Source organism: Trachypithecus francoisi, unplaced genomic scaffold (assembly GCF_009764315.1).
Source record: "Trachypithecus francoisi isolate TF-2019V2 unplaced genomic scaffold, Tfra_2.0 Lachesis_group0, whole genome shotgun sequence".
Classification (NCBI taxonomy): Eukaryota; Metazoa; Chordata; class Mammalia; order Primates; family Cercopithecidae; genus Trachypithecus; species Trachypithecus francoisi.
Window position 1 is genome coordinate 133,823,619 of NW_022681453.1, and position 15,193 is coordinate 133,838,811.

Sequence of the window (15,193 nt, forward strand, 5' to 3'; positions counted from 1 at the left end):
TTTTCTACATGGAGTATTTCATTACTTTACAACTTCCTAATGGAATTTTTAAAATATATCCACATTACGAAGTTGGAAGTTGTTCTTCTCTTAGGTATGGCCAAACAAAGGCAGACTAGTGGTCTGGTGGCAGAAGTGGCCTTTTCTTGCCTTCAGAAACTCCCAGAGGATGGAAAGCAAAGATAAGTCTCCTTGGAGGTGGAGGGATGCACAAGATGACCTCCCTAGCTCTTAAATCACTGCTGAATGCTAATTTGCTCAAAAATCTTCTGGAGGGAGCTATTCAGACCCTTCATAACCCTCTCTCTGGTCTGGTCTCATTTTGTCATGAATGAAAATGTTATCCTCACATTTAACCCAAACCCCCTCCCCTGCCCCCCACAGGACTGTAAAACATTTCTAGTGGGCTTGGGGGCAAATAAGGTTCTCAGGGCCAGGGCGCCCACCTAGAAACAGCCAATAGCCCAGGCACAAAAGCTGCATTCCAGGAGCCTGAGGCGTGGCCTCACTAGCATGTAGCAAGAAAGACAGTGACTTTAGCCAGTAACTGCCTTACTTGTTTTCCAAATATATATGGTGGCTCTCAGCAGGCTGACAAAAACCTCACCTTGAGCAGGGCCTTAGTTGTCATTTTTACTGCCTCTGGACTTCAGTTTCCTCTTTTGTAAAATGAGAAAGTTAAACTTAAAAGTTAAACTTGAACTCTAAGTTTCCCCCTGGCTCTGGGATTTGACAAGAGTTCTTTGGAGGTAAACAATTGCTCTGCAATTTTATGAATGTGCCAAAACCCAATTTTCCCCCTGAAATCTTTGGAGTGTGTGAACTACAAATCTAGGATCCAGGTGCATGCAGGAAGCCCAAGGACTGAGTCCAGTCCACAGAGATGTCTTGTTTGGCTCACAAAGTTAGAAGTGCACAGAATTTGGAAAACATAGTCACTTATCTATCTTTATAAACAGGGCGATATTGGCTGGGCGCGGTGGCTCACACCTGTAATCCCAGCACTTTCGGAGGCCAAGGTGGGAGGATGACTTGAAGCCAGTAGTTCGAGATGAGCCTGGCTAACATGGTGAAACCCCGTTTCTACTAAAAATACAAATAATTAGCCAGGCGTTGTGGCATGCGCCTGTAGTCCCAGCCACTCAGGAGGCTGACGCAGGAGAATCACTTGAACCTGGGAGGCGGAGGTTGCAGTGAGCTGAGATGGCACCACTGCACTCCAGCCTGGGTGACAGAGCGAGACTCTGTCTCAAAAAAAAAAAAAAAAAAGGTGAGGGGCACTATTTTGAATAAAAACCTTTATTTCTGGATTTTCTTCACAAATCGTAACATCTAGAAATATTGGGCCTTCATGGAAATAACCTTCTGGAGCTGAATGGTGACTGCACCTTTGAAAAGAGACGTGGGGTTTCCAGGTGCCCCAGCTGCTTCAGTCTCTGCTTCTCCTGTTCTCTGAGGCTGAATGGTAGTGGCTGTTCTCAGGTTTCTTATATCCTGTCTCTTCTCTCAGTCATGTTACCTCTCTGGTTCTTACAAGCATCTGAGTTTGCAATTTCTGATTTCTTGGGAACAGAGGTCACCTTTGTATCCTCCACAAAGCTTAGCTCAGTAAGAGTGTGTAAAGGTATTCAATTTATACTGTTTCTAACTATCCAAAATGAAGGGTTTGGTAGACAAAGTGAATCAATCCTTGAGTTCCGAGTTTTACAGTGTTTTTAGGTGAATTGCTTTCCTTCCCCATGAAGGCAAAGGATTTGCTCCTGAGTAAGCCTCTGGCTACCACAAGTCCTCCTCTCAGGCAGCCTTATTTCTGGCCCTGGTATTTCCTTGGAGTGTGCATAGGGAGGTTTGGCTTAAGTTTGGCTGCTCACTTAGGAAAGGACTTGGCAGATACCTCCATGGAGACAGAAAAGGGATTCCGGGCTCCCCTCGTATATCACTTTTGACACTCACTGTAAAACACAAGAGCATATTTTTCATTTGCCAGCCATCCACAGACGGAATCCTCATCCTGTTTATTGACACTGTGGGTTTGGATAAGCTGCCAGTAATACAGAGATGGCAGTTTCTAGAGATATGCTGAGGAATAAGAAGTTGGTTTCTGCTTCTCTCCTTATCTCTGCTCTCAGCAGTACCTGTTTTATTGTTGAGACTTCTATGACCTTAATATTTCTATTCCCCTGATGATTTTATTTTTTGTCAAAGTGAAAACATGCTGTAGAGTAAAATAGGTGGTTCAAATGGTAAGTGAAGAGCAGTCAATTAGCTTAAACAACTTGAGGAAGATCATATACATATTTTATTTTAAAATAAAGTAGTCATATAACTTATTAATTTATTTTTTTGAGGCAAGATCTCACTATGTTGCCCAGGCTTGTCTCAAACTCCTGGCCTCAAATGATCCTCCTCCTACCATAGCCTCTTGAATAGCTGTGGTTATAGGCATGAGCCACCACACACAGCAGCAAAAGCTGTTGTAGTGGGGAGAAAGGTGGCAGGCCGTGAGCAGAAAATTTCCAAGTGACTACAGGAAGTCCGTACATTTTATTGTACATTTATCTGTCCATTTGAAGCTTTGTAAAAATTGTCTCTATCTTAGCTCTCACCATTTTTGTGCCCTCATTTTGAACTCTCTGTCCCTAAGTGATATCAAATAGGTTTAAGCAGCCAAAGTATCTGAGATACTTTGCTAGTATCTAGTACTGCTAATACTTGGCAGTAACTTAAAGGGAAGGTGGCAGCAGGTTGGAGAGGAGGAGCTCTCCTGAAAACTGTAATCATGATTATATGATCGCCTATTATGTGCTAGACCCTATTCAAAGGCAGAGGAAACTCACCGACAGGATGGATATGCCATAAAGAATTCCAACACCAGCCCTGCAAGGTAAGTTAATAGTTATGCTAACTGCTGTAGCAAATCCAAAGTCTCAGTGACTTCACAAAATTTAATTCTTGTTCATGTCACAGTCCATTAAGTCAAGCAGCTCTTCTGAGCAGCTGTGTTCCAGGCAGTAACCCAGGGATCCAGGCTCCTTCTATCACATGGCTCTGCCATCTCAGAAGCTTTCATTTCCAGCCATGGCCTCAGGGAGAGAAAGAACATGATTGGTTAAACTGAGGTTTTACGACCAAGTCTGAAACTGGTATTTGTCACATCACTTGATTATATTAGCTATAATTAATCATATGGCCCCAAACTAACTGTAAGACAGACTGGGAAATGTGGCTTTTTTTGATGCCAGGAAGAGATTAGTGAGCCTCTGGCCAGTATCTGCCAGTATTGCTGTAGTCATGACTTTACTGATAAAGAAATGGAGGCTCAGAGGATGGCAACTTAACTAAGGGTCAAGCAGCTGAAGTGGCAGCATTGGAATTTAACTTACGTATGCTTGGCCCTAAAGCCCATGTTCTTTCCGCTACATATCTACCTCTGCAATCAGCTCATAGGCATCCCCCATAAGCCATACAAAAGGGAAGAACATGTCAGCCTAAGCTCACTGACGAAGCTTTGTCTGCATACTTCTTCTGGTTTATAACTGACTGACTGTAGTTCAGATTTGACCATTTAAGCAAGCCCCATTGAGGCCAGGACACTGCCAAAGAACCAGGCTCCCCCTCCTCCTGTGGGAGTTCTCTCATTTATGCAGGTTTTCTTTAATGTCTCCCAATAGTGTTTTGTGGTTTTCTAGGTATGGATACTGCACATCTTTTGTCAGATTTATTCCTAAGTGCTTCACATATTTTGAACCCTTATAAATAGTATTTTTAAATTTTAATTTCTATAATATAGAAATAAAGTGGATTTGCATATATTAAATTTGTATTGTGCGACACTGTTAAACTCATGTATTAGTTATAGCAGCTTTTTGTAGATTCCATTCTTTCTACATGAATGATCATGTCACCTGCAAATAAGAACAGTTTTATTTCTCCTTTTCCAATATGGATAACCTTATTTCTCTGGAGAGCCAACATCCTTGTTTTGTCCCTGGTACTAGGGGAAAAGCATTTAATACAATGTTAGCTTTAGGTATTTTGTACTCAGCCACCGTCAGGTGGAGGAAGTTCCTTTCTATTCCTAGTTTTCTAAGAACTTTTTTTTAAATCAGGGAGGTGTTTAGATTTTGTCAAATGGCTTTTCTGCATCCGTTGAGATGATCATATGTTGCTGTTGCTGTTAATCTGTTAATATGGCAAATTACATTGTTGATTTTGGAGTGTTCAACCAACCCAGTACTGTTTAACTTGTGTAAATCCCATTTGGTCATAATGTAGTGTCCTTTCTATATATTGTTGGTTGTTTGGCAAAATTTTGTTTCAAATTTTGCATCAATTTTCATGAAGGATATTGGTCTATCGTTTTCTTATAGTGTCTTTGTTTAGTTTTGGTTTCAGGGTGATGCTGGCCTTAATGAGAATGAGTGGGGGACTATTTTCCTCTCCTCAATATTGTAGAAGAATTAATGTAGAATTGGCATTATTTCTATATTAAATGTTTAGTAGAGTCCTATCTTGAGTGCTCTTCTGTATATTCTGTGGGGTCTGAAACTTGGGGCAATACACGTCTGCTGGGGCTTTGCCTGTCTTTCTCTTTGAAGGCAGAATGCTGTTTCCATCCTGCAGCCTTGGAAGGAAAAAAGAAATGTGGAGAAGGTGAAAGATGAGGGACAGGAGTGGAGGCATGACATCTCAATGCATACTTTAAAAAAAAAGTGGGGGGGCGGAGCAAGATGGCCGAATAGGAACAGCTCCAGTCTCCAACTCCCAGCGCGAGTAACACAGAAGACCGGTGATTTCTGCATTTTCAACTGAGGTACTGGGGTCATCTCTCTAGGGAGTGCCGGACAATCGGTGCTGGTCAGCTGCTGCAGCCTGACCAGCGTGAGCTGAAGCAGGGCGAGGCATCGCCTCACCTGGAAGCGCAAGGGGGAAGGAAATCCGTTTTCCTAGCCAGGGGAACTGAGACACATAACACCTGGAAAATCGCGTAACTCCCACCCCAATACTGCGCTTTAAGGAAACAGGCACACCAGGAGAATATATCCCACACCTGGCCGGGAGGGTCCCACGCCCACGGAGCCTCCCTCACTGCTAACACAGCCGTCTGCAGCGATCTATACGCAAGGCAGCAGCGAGGCTGGGGGAGGGGCGCCCGCCATTGCTGAGGCTTAAGTAGGTAAACAAAGCCGCTGGGAAGCTCGAACTGGGTGGAGCTCACAGCAGCTCAAGGAAACCTGCCTGTCTCTGTAGACTCCACCTCTGGGGACAGCCCACAGCTGAGGTCCAATAGGGAAAGCAGCGGGGGCGGTGCAGAGGCGAAAGACTCTGTCTGACAGCTTTGGGGAGAGCCGTGGATCTCCCAACGCGGAGGTTGAGATCCGAGAACGGACAGACTGCCTGCTCAGGTGGGTCCCTGACCCCTGAGTAGCCTAACTGGGAGACATCCCCCACTAGGGGCAGTCTGACACCCCACACCTCACAGGGTGGTCATCCCTGAGAGGAAACTTCCAAAGGAAGAATCAGACAGGTACACTCGCTGCTCAGCAATATTCTATCTTTGGCAACCTCTGCTGCTGATACCCAGGCAAACAGGGTCTGGAGTGGACCTCAAGCAATCTCCAACAGACCAACAGACAGTCCTTCTGACTGTCAGACGGAAAACTATCAAACAGGAAGGACACCTATACCAAAACCCCATCAGTACGTCACCATCATCAAAGACCAGAGACAGATAAAACCACAAAGATGGGGAAGAAGCAGGGCAGAAAAGCTGGAAATTCAAAAAATAAGAGCGCATCTCCCCCTGCAAAGGAGCGCAGCCCATCGCCAGCAACGGATCAAAGCTGGTCAGAGAATGACTTTGACGAGATGAGAGAAGAAGGCTTCAGTCCATCAAACTTCTCAGAGCTAAAGGAGGAATTACGTACCCAGCGCAAAGAAACTAAAAATCTTGAAAAAAAAGTGGAAGAATTGACAGCTAGACTAATTAATGCAGAGAAGATCATAAACGAAATGACAGAGATGAAAACCATGACACGAGAAATACGTGACAAATGCACAAGCTTCAGTAACCGACTCGATCAACTGGAAGAAAGAGTATCAGCGATTGAGGATCAAATGAATGAAATGAAGCGAGAAGAGAAACCAAAAGAAAAAAGAAGAAAAAGAAATGAACAAAGCCTGCAAGAAGTATGGGATTATGTAAAAGGACCAAATCTACGTCTGATTGGGGTGCCTGAAAGTGAGGGGGAAAATGGAACCAAGTTGGAAAACACTCTTCAGGATATCATCCAGGAGAACTTCCCCAACCTAGTAGGGCAGGCCAACATTCAAATTCAGGAAATACAGAGAACGCCACAAAGATACTCCTCCAGAAGAGCAACTCCAAGACACATAATTGCCAGATTCACCAAAGTTGAAATGAAGGAAAAAATCTTAAGGGCAGCCAGAGAGAAAGGTCGGGTTACCCACAAAGGGAAGCCCATCAGACTAACAGCAGATCTCTCAGCAGAAACTCTACAAGCCAGAAGAGAGTGGGGGCCAATATTCAACGTTCTTAAAGAAAAGAATTTTAAACCCAGAATTTCATATCCAGCCAAACTAAGTTTCATCAGTGAAGGAGAAATAAAATCCTTTACAGATAAGCAAATGCTTAGAGATTTTGTCACCACCAGGCCTGCCTTACAAGAGACCCTGAAGGAAGCCCTAAACATGGAAAGGAACAACCGGTACCAGCCATTGCAAAAACATGCCAAAATGTAAAGACCATCGAGGCTAGGAAGAAACTGCATCAACTAATGAGCAAAATAACCAGTTAATATCATAATGACAGGATCAAGTTCACACATAACAATATTAACCTTAAATGTAAATGGACTAAATGCTCCAATGAAAAGACACAGACTGGCAAACTGGATAAAGAGTCAAGACCCATCAGTCTGCTGTATTCAGGAGACCCATCTCACATGCAGAGACATACATAGGCTCAAAATAAAGGGATGGAGAAAGATCTACCAAGCAAATGGAGAACAAAAAAAAGCAGGGGTTGCAATCCTAGTCTCTGATAAAACAGACTTTAAACCATCAAAGATCAAAAGAGACAAAGAAGGCCATTACATAATGGTAAAGGGATCAATTCAACAGGAACAGCTAACTCTCCTAAATATATATGCACCCAATACAGGAGCACCCAGATTCATAAAGCAAGTCCTTAGAGACCTACAAAGAGACTTAGACTCCCATACAATAATAATGGGAGATTTCAACACTCCACTGTCAACATTAGACAGATCAACGAGACAGAAAGTTAACAAGGATATCCAGGAATTGAACTCAGCTCTGCACCAAGCGGACCTAATAGACATCTATAGAACTCTCCACCCCAAATCAACAGAATATACATTCTTCTCAGCACCACATCGCACTTATTCCAAAATTGACCACATCATTGGAAGTAAAGCACTCCTCAGCAAATGTACAAGAACAGAAATTATAACAAACTGTCTCTCAGACCACAGTGCAATCAAACTAGAACTCAGGACTAAGAAACTCAATCAAAACCGCTCAACTACATGGAAACTGAATAACCTGCTCCTGAATGACTACTGGGTACATAACGAAATGAAAGCAGAAATAAAGATGTTCTTTGAAACCAATGAGAACAAAGATACAACATACCAGAATCTCTGGGACACATTTAAAGCAGTGTGTAGAGGGAAATTTATAGTACTAAATGCCCACAAGAGAAAGCAGGAAAGATCTAAAATTGACACTTTAACATCACAATTAAAAGAACTAGAGAGGCAAGAGCAAACACATTCAAAAGCTAGCAGAAGGCAAGAAATAACTAAGATCAGAGCAGAACTGAAGGAGATAGAGTCACAAAAAACCCTCCAAAAAATCAATGAATCCAGGAGTTGGTTTTTTGAAAAGATCAACAAAATTGACAGACCGCTAGCAAGACTAATAAAGAAGAAAAGAGAGAGGAATCAAATAGATGCAATAAAAAATGATAAAGGGGATATCACCACCAACCCCACAGAAATACAAACAACTATCAGAGAATACTATAAATGCCTCTACGCAAATCGACTAGAAAATCTAGAAGAAATGGATAATTTCCTGGACACTTACACTCTCCCAAGACTGAACCAGGAAGAAGTTGAATCCCTGAATAGACCAATAACAGGCTCTGAAATTGAGGCAACAATTAATAGCCTACCCACGAAAAAAAGTCCAGGACCAGATGGATTCACAGCTGAATTCTACCAGAGGTACAAGGAGGAGCTGGTACCATTCCTTCTGAAACTATTCCAATCAATAGAAAAAGAGGGAATCCTCCCTAACTCATTTTATGAGGCCAACATCATCCTGATACCAAAGCCTGGCAGAGACACAACAAAAAAAGAGAATTTTAGACCAATATCCCTGATGAACATCGATGCAAAAATCCTCAATAAAATACTGGCAAACCGGATTCAGCAGCACATCAAAAAGCTTATCCACCATGATCAAGTGGGCTTCATCCCTGGGATGCAAGGCTGGTTCAACATTCGCAAATCAATAAACGTAATCCAGCATATAAACAGAACCAAAGACAAGAACCACATGATTATCTCAATAGATGCAGAAAAGGCTTTTGACAAAATTCAACAGCCCTTTATGCTAAAAACGCTCAATAAATTCGGTATTGATGGAACGTACCTCAAAATAATAAGAGCTATTTATGACAAACCCACAGCTAATATCATACTGAATGGGCAAAAACTGGAAAAATTCCCTTTGAAAACTGGCACAAGACAGGGATGCCCTCTCTCACCACTCCTATTCAACATAGTGTTGGAAGTTCTGGCTAGGGCAATCAGGCAAGAGAAAGAAATCAAGGGTATCCAGTTAGGAAAAGAAGAAGTCAAATTGTCCCTGTTTGCAGATGACATGATTGTATATTTAGAAAACCCCATCGTCTCAGCCCAAAATCTCCTTAAGCTGATAAGCAACTTCAGCAAAGTCTCAGGATACAAAATTAATGTGCAAAAATCCCAAGCATTCTTATACACCAGTAACAGACAAGCAGAGAGCCAAATCAGGAATGAACTTCCATTCACAATTGCTTCAAAGAGAATAAAATACCTAGGAATCCAGCTTACAAGGGATGTAAAGGACCTCTTCAAGGAGAACTACAAACCACTGCTCAGTGAAATCAAAGAGGACACAAACAAATGGAAGAACATACCATGCTCATGGATAGGAAGAATCAATATCATGAAAATGGCCATACTGCCCAAGGTTATTTATAGATTCAATGCCATCCCCATCAAGCTACCAATGAGTTTCTTCACAGAATTGGAAAAAACTGCTTTAAAGTTCATATGGAACCAAAAAAGAGCCCGCATTGCCAAGACAATCCTAGGTCAAAAAGACAAAGCTGGAGGCGTCACGCTACCTGACTTCAAACTATACTACAAGGCTACAGTAACCAAAACAGCATGGTACTGGTACCACAACAGAGAAATAGACCAGTGGAACAGAACAGAGTCCTCAGAAATAATACCACACATCTACAGCCATCTGATCTTTGACAAACCTGACAAAAACAAGAAATGGGGAAAGGATTCCCTATTTAATAAATGGTGCTGGGAAAATGGCTAGCCACAAGTAGAAAGCTGAAACTGGATCCTTTCCTTACCCCTTATACGAAAATTAATTCAAGATGGATTAGAGACTTAAATGTTAGACCTAATACCATAAAAACCCTAGAAGAAAATCTAGGTAGTACCGTTCAGGACATAGGCATGGGCAAGGACTTCATGTCTAAAACACCAAAAGCAACGGCAGCAAAAGCCAAAATGGACAAATGGGATCTCATTAAACTAAAGAGCTTTTGCACAGCAAAAGAAACTACCATCAGAGTGAACAGGCAACCTACAGAATGGGAGAAAATTTTTGCAACCTACTCATCTGACAAAGGGCTAATATCCAGAATCTACAAAGAACTCAAACAAATATACAAGAAAAAAACAAACAACCCCATCAAAAAGTGGGGAAAGGATATGAACAGACATTTCTCAAAAGAAGACATCCATACAGCCAACAGACACATGAAAAAATGCTCATCATCACTCGCCATCAGAGAAATGCAAATCAAAACCACAATGAGATACCATCTCACACCAGTTAGAATGGCAATCATTAAGAAGTCAGGAAACAATAGATGTTGGAGAGGATGTGGAGAAATAGGAACACTTTTACACTGTTGGTGGGATTGTAAACTAGTTCAACCATTATGGAAAACAGTATGGCGATTCCTCAAGGATCTAGAACTAGATGTACCATATGACCCAGCCATCCCACTACTGGGTATATACCCAAAGGATTATAAATTACTCTACTACAAAGACACATGCACACGTATGTTTATTGCGGCACTATTCACAATAGCAAAGACTTGGAATCAACCCAAATGTCCATCTGTGACAGACTGGATTAAGAAAATGTGGCACATATACACCATGGAATACTATGCAGCCATCAAAAAGGATGAGTTTGCGTCCTTTGTAGGGACATGGATGCAGCTGGAAACCATCATTCTTAGCAAACTATCACAAGAAGAGAAACCAAACACCGCATGTTCTCACTCATAGGTGGGAACTGAACAATGAGATCACTTGGACTCGGGAAGGGGAACATCACACACTGGGGCCTATCATGGGGAGGGGGGAGGAGGGAGGGATTGCTTGGGGAGTTATACATGATATAAACGTTATGCACATGTACCCTAGAACTTAAAGTATAATAAAAAATAAAAAATAAAAAAATTAAAAAATTAAAAAAAAAAAGTGAAATTCATGTAGCATACAATTAACCATTTTAAAGTGTTTAATTCAGTGGCATTTATTACATTCACAATGTTATACAAGTATTACCACTATGTAGTTGTAAACATTTTCATTATCCCAGAAGAAAATCTCATACTCACTACGCAGTCATTCCCTATTCTCTCTTCCCCCTAGCTCCTGGCAACTCCTAATCTGCTTTCTGTCTCTATGGCTTTACCCATTCTGGATATTTCATATCACTGGAATCATACAATATGTGACCTTTTCTGTCTGACTTTTTTCACTTAGCATAATATTTTAAAATTTCACATATAATGTAGCATGTATCAGTACTTCATTCTTTTCTATGGCTGAGTAATGTTACATGGTACTTAGATACCACGTTTTGCTTATCCATTCATCACTTGATGAACATTTGCATTGTATCCACCTTTCGGCTAGTAAGAAGGGTACTGCTATGAACACTCATGTCTAAGTATGTGTTTCAGCACCTGTTTGCAGCTCTTTGGGGTACATAACTAGGAGTGGAATTTCTGGATTGCATGGCAATTCTGTTTAACTTTTTGAGGAATCACCAAACTGTCTTCCACAGTGGATGCACCATTTGATATTCCCATCAGTAATGTGTGAGGGTTCCAATTTCTCCATATTCTTGCCAAGACTTTTTTTTTTAATTAAAATTTTTTATTGTGACTACCCTAGTGGGTGTTAGGTGATATCTCATTGTGGTTTTGAATTGCATTTCCCTACAGATTAATGATGTTGACCATCTTTTCATGTGCATGTTGCCCATTGGTATATCTTCTTGGAAGAAATGTCAATTTAAGTCATTTCCCCATTTTCAAAACTGGGTTTTTAAATATTTTTGTTGTTGAGTTTTATGCATTCTTTGTATATTCTGGATATTAGGCCCTTATCAGATATGTAATTTGCAAGTATTTTCTCCCATTCTATAGGCTGACTTTTAACTTTCGTTTTTAACTTTCAGCATGCCTTAATTTTTTTAATCAACAAATTTTTTAAAATGTTATATATTTAGGGTGTACAACATACTTTTGACATATGTACACATTGTGAAATGGCTAAATCCAGCTGTTTAACATATGCATTACCTTCCATACTTACCATTTTTTTGTGGAGAAAAAATTTAAAATGTACTCTCTCAGCAATTTTCAGATATATAATATATTGTTATTAACTGTAGTTAATAACAAATTAACTGTGGAACAAATCTCTTGAATTTATTCCTCCTGTTTAACTGAAATTTTCTTCTTTCACCAATATCTTTTCACTTTCTCAATAATGTTTTGTGATACATAAAAGTTTAAAAATTTTTTTTTTTTTTTGGAGATGGATTCTCACTCCGTAGCCCAGGCTGGAGTGCAGTGGTGTGATCTCGGCTCACTACAACCTCCGCCTCCTGGGTTCTGGTAATTCTCTCACCTCAGCCTCCTGAGTAGCTGGGATTACAGGCACATGCCACCACACCCAGCCAGTTTTTGTATTTTTAGTAGAGACGGAGTTTCACCACGTTGGTCAGCCTGGTCCTGAACTCCTGGCTTCAAGTGATCCTCCTGCCTCGGCCTCCCAAAGTTCAATTTATCTGTGCTTTTTATTGTTGTTGCTCTTTCTTTGGATGGCGTATCTAAGAATCCATTGCCAAATCCAAGGTGATAAGATTTGCCCGTATTTTCTTATAAGAGCTTTCTAGTTTGAGCTCTTACATTTAGTTTGTTAGTCCATTTGGAGTTAAGTTTTGTGTATGGTGTGAGGTGGGGCTGTCCAGTTTTATTCCTTTGCATGTGGATACTCAGTTATCTCAGCACTTGATGCATATTTTTATATCATTTTGCTTTTTGTTTAAACTATAGGAATATATTAACTATCAAAATTTAAAAATATATTTTTAAATGGGAAAGAAATAATTCTTGTAAAAAGAGGAGCAAATTAATAATGTGGCTAAGATGATGAACTGTAGAGTAAGACTGCCTGGATTGGAAGCCTGGCTTCTCCACATACAAGCTGATTGATCTTGGGCATGTTGTCTAATCTTTCTGTGCCTCAGTTTCCTCACATATGAAATTAAATAACAGTAGTACGTGCTTCACAAAGTTATTATGGGAATTAAGTGAATTAACACATTTGAAGTATATAGTTGTTAGTAAGCCCTATATAAGCATTTTTAAAATAATTGAATAAATAAATTTTGAAACTTCTAATACTCCAACCATTGTGTCCACTGCTTAGGCACCAACTTTTCTGGAGAAGCAGGGCCTGAGTGTAAGGAACCAGAAAAAAAAAACATACTGAAAGTGGTTAGCAGCATGCTGGGATGAAAATCCCAGTCTTCTATCCCAGTTCCCTAGCACAGAGATGCCATTGGTCCTCGCAAGAAGGGATTCCACCCTGGGCCTGTGCTTTAGTGGGCTCCACGTAAACACAAACACACAACAAAACATATTTATAAAGAAACACATGGCGCCTCTGTTACTGGTGCAGTATAACCCATAACCCTAACATCCACCCAAAAACTCATGTAGGGAAGTGTGTCTTCACAACTCTTGCCCTGTGTTCTTGAAACAAAAGGACACCGTGTTCAGATGATGGGAAGGTGTGTGGGTTGTGCTACTGCTATCACGGAGTCTTATCTTATGGTAAGACTCACTACTTTGATATGTGGAGAACATTTTTAATGACAGAAGTGCCCATATAAGAGAAAAGACACATTGATTAACTTGTGAAATCCCTCCGTTTGAGCATTTTGTATAATGAAGTATCAATTTCCAGTAGTGCTAAGTATCCATTTTCTTTCTTCTTTTTGTGTGCCAATTCATGATTTCAAAGATTCTCACAAATTAGTGCACTATTCAAAACAATTGCACAAGATGCCTGGGGAACATTTTGCAATATTAAACATTTCACATCACTATTAAATGTGTGTGTGTATATATGTCTACCTATAATACATGGAAGTTTGATAATGGTTCTTTACATTGTCAAGTAGATGGACATTGAACATTAAAATTGTGAATAGTTTTAATTGTATAAAAATCTGATAATATTTAATTAAAATTTAAAAATTAAAAGATTTTTCAGCTTTATTTAAATATTTTATTAAAACACTGATATTCATTCACTATTATTTAGATTGTGTCTTTAAATTTAAATAATCAATTGGAATATTTTTTAAAAACTTATGGAAAAAATATATAAAAATAATTTTAGTTTTTTATATCTTATATTTATTGCAATTATATTTTTATTAAGTATACTCAATTTGGGATAATTTCAATGCAATTATATTTTAATTTTTAATCCTTTAGAGCAGTGCAATTTAATACAGTTATATGTTGCTTTACAACAGATATGTCCTAAGAAATGCATTGTTAGGCAATGTCATCATTGCGCAAACATCATGGAGTGTACTTACATAAACCTCGAGTGTAGCCTACTACACATCTGGGCAATATGGTATGGCGTATTGCTCCTAGGCTGCCAACCTGAACAGCATGTTACTGTACTGAACAATGTAGGCAATGTAACACAATGATATTTGTGTATCTAAACGTACCTAAATGCAGAAATGCTACAGTAAATATACAATATAAAGGATTTTTTTAAAGTACACCTGTATAAGGCATTTACCATGAATTGAGCTTACAGGCTTGGAAATATCTCTGGGTGAGTCAGTGTGTGAGTGGTGAGTGAGTGTGAAGGTCTAGGATGTTACTGTATTCTACTTTACACTATAAATACTGTCCATTAGACGACACTAAATTTATTTTAAAATACTTTTATTTCTTCAGTAACAGATTAACCTTAACTTAATTTCTTTTACTTTATAAACTTTTAAATGTTTAAAAACTTTTTGACTCTTTAGTAATGACACTTGGCTTAAAACACAAACATTGTATAGTGATACAAAAATATTTTATTTCGTCTAACATTTAAGTCTCTAATCCATCTTGAATTAATTTTCGTATAAGGGGTAAGGAAAGGATCCAGTTTCAGCTTTCTGCTTATGGCTAGCCAATTTTCCCAGCACCATTTATTAAATAGGGAATCCTTTCCCCATTTCTTGTTTCTCTCAGGTTTGTCAAAGATCAGATGGCTGTAGATGTGTGGTATTATTTCTGAGGACTCTGTTCTGTTCCATTGGTCTATTTCTCTGTTGTGGTTTAGAGACTTAAATGTTAGACCTAATACCATAAAAACCCTAGAAGAAAATCTAGGTAGTACCATTCAGGACATAGGCATGGGCAAGGACTTCATGTCTAAAACACCAAAAGCAACAGCAGCAAAAGCAAAAATTGACACATGGGATCTAATTAAACTAAAGAGCTTTTGCACAGCCAAAG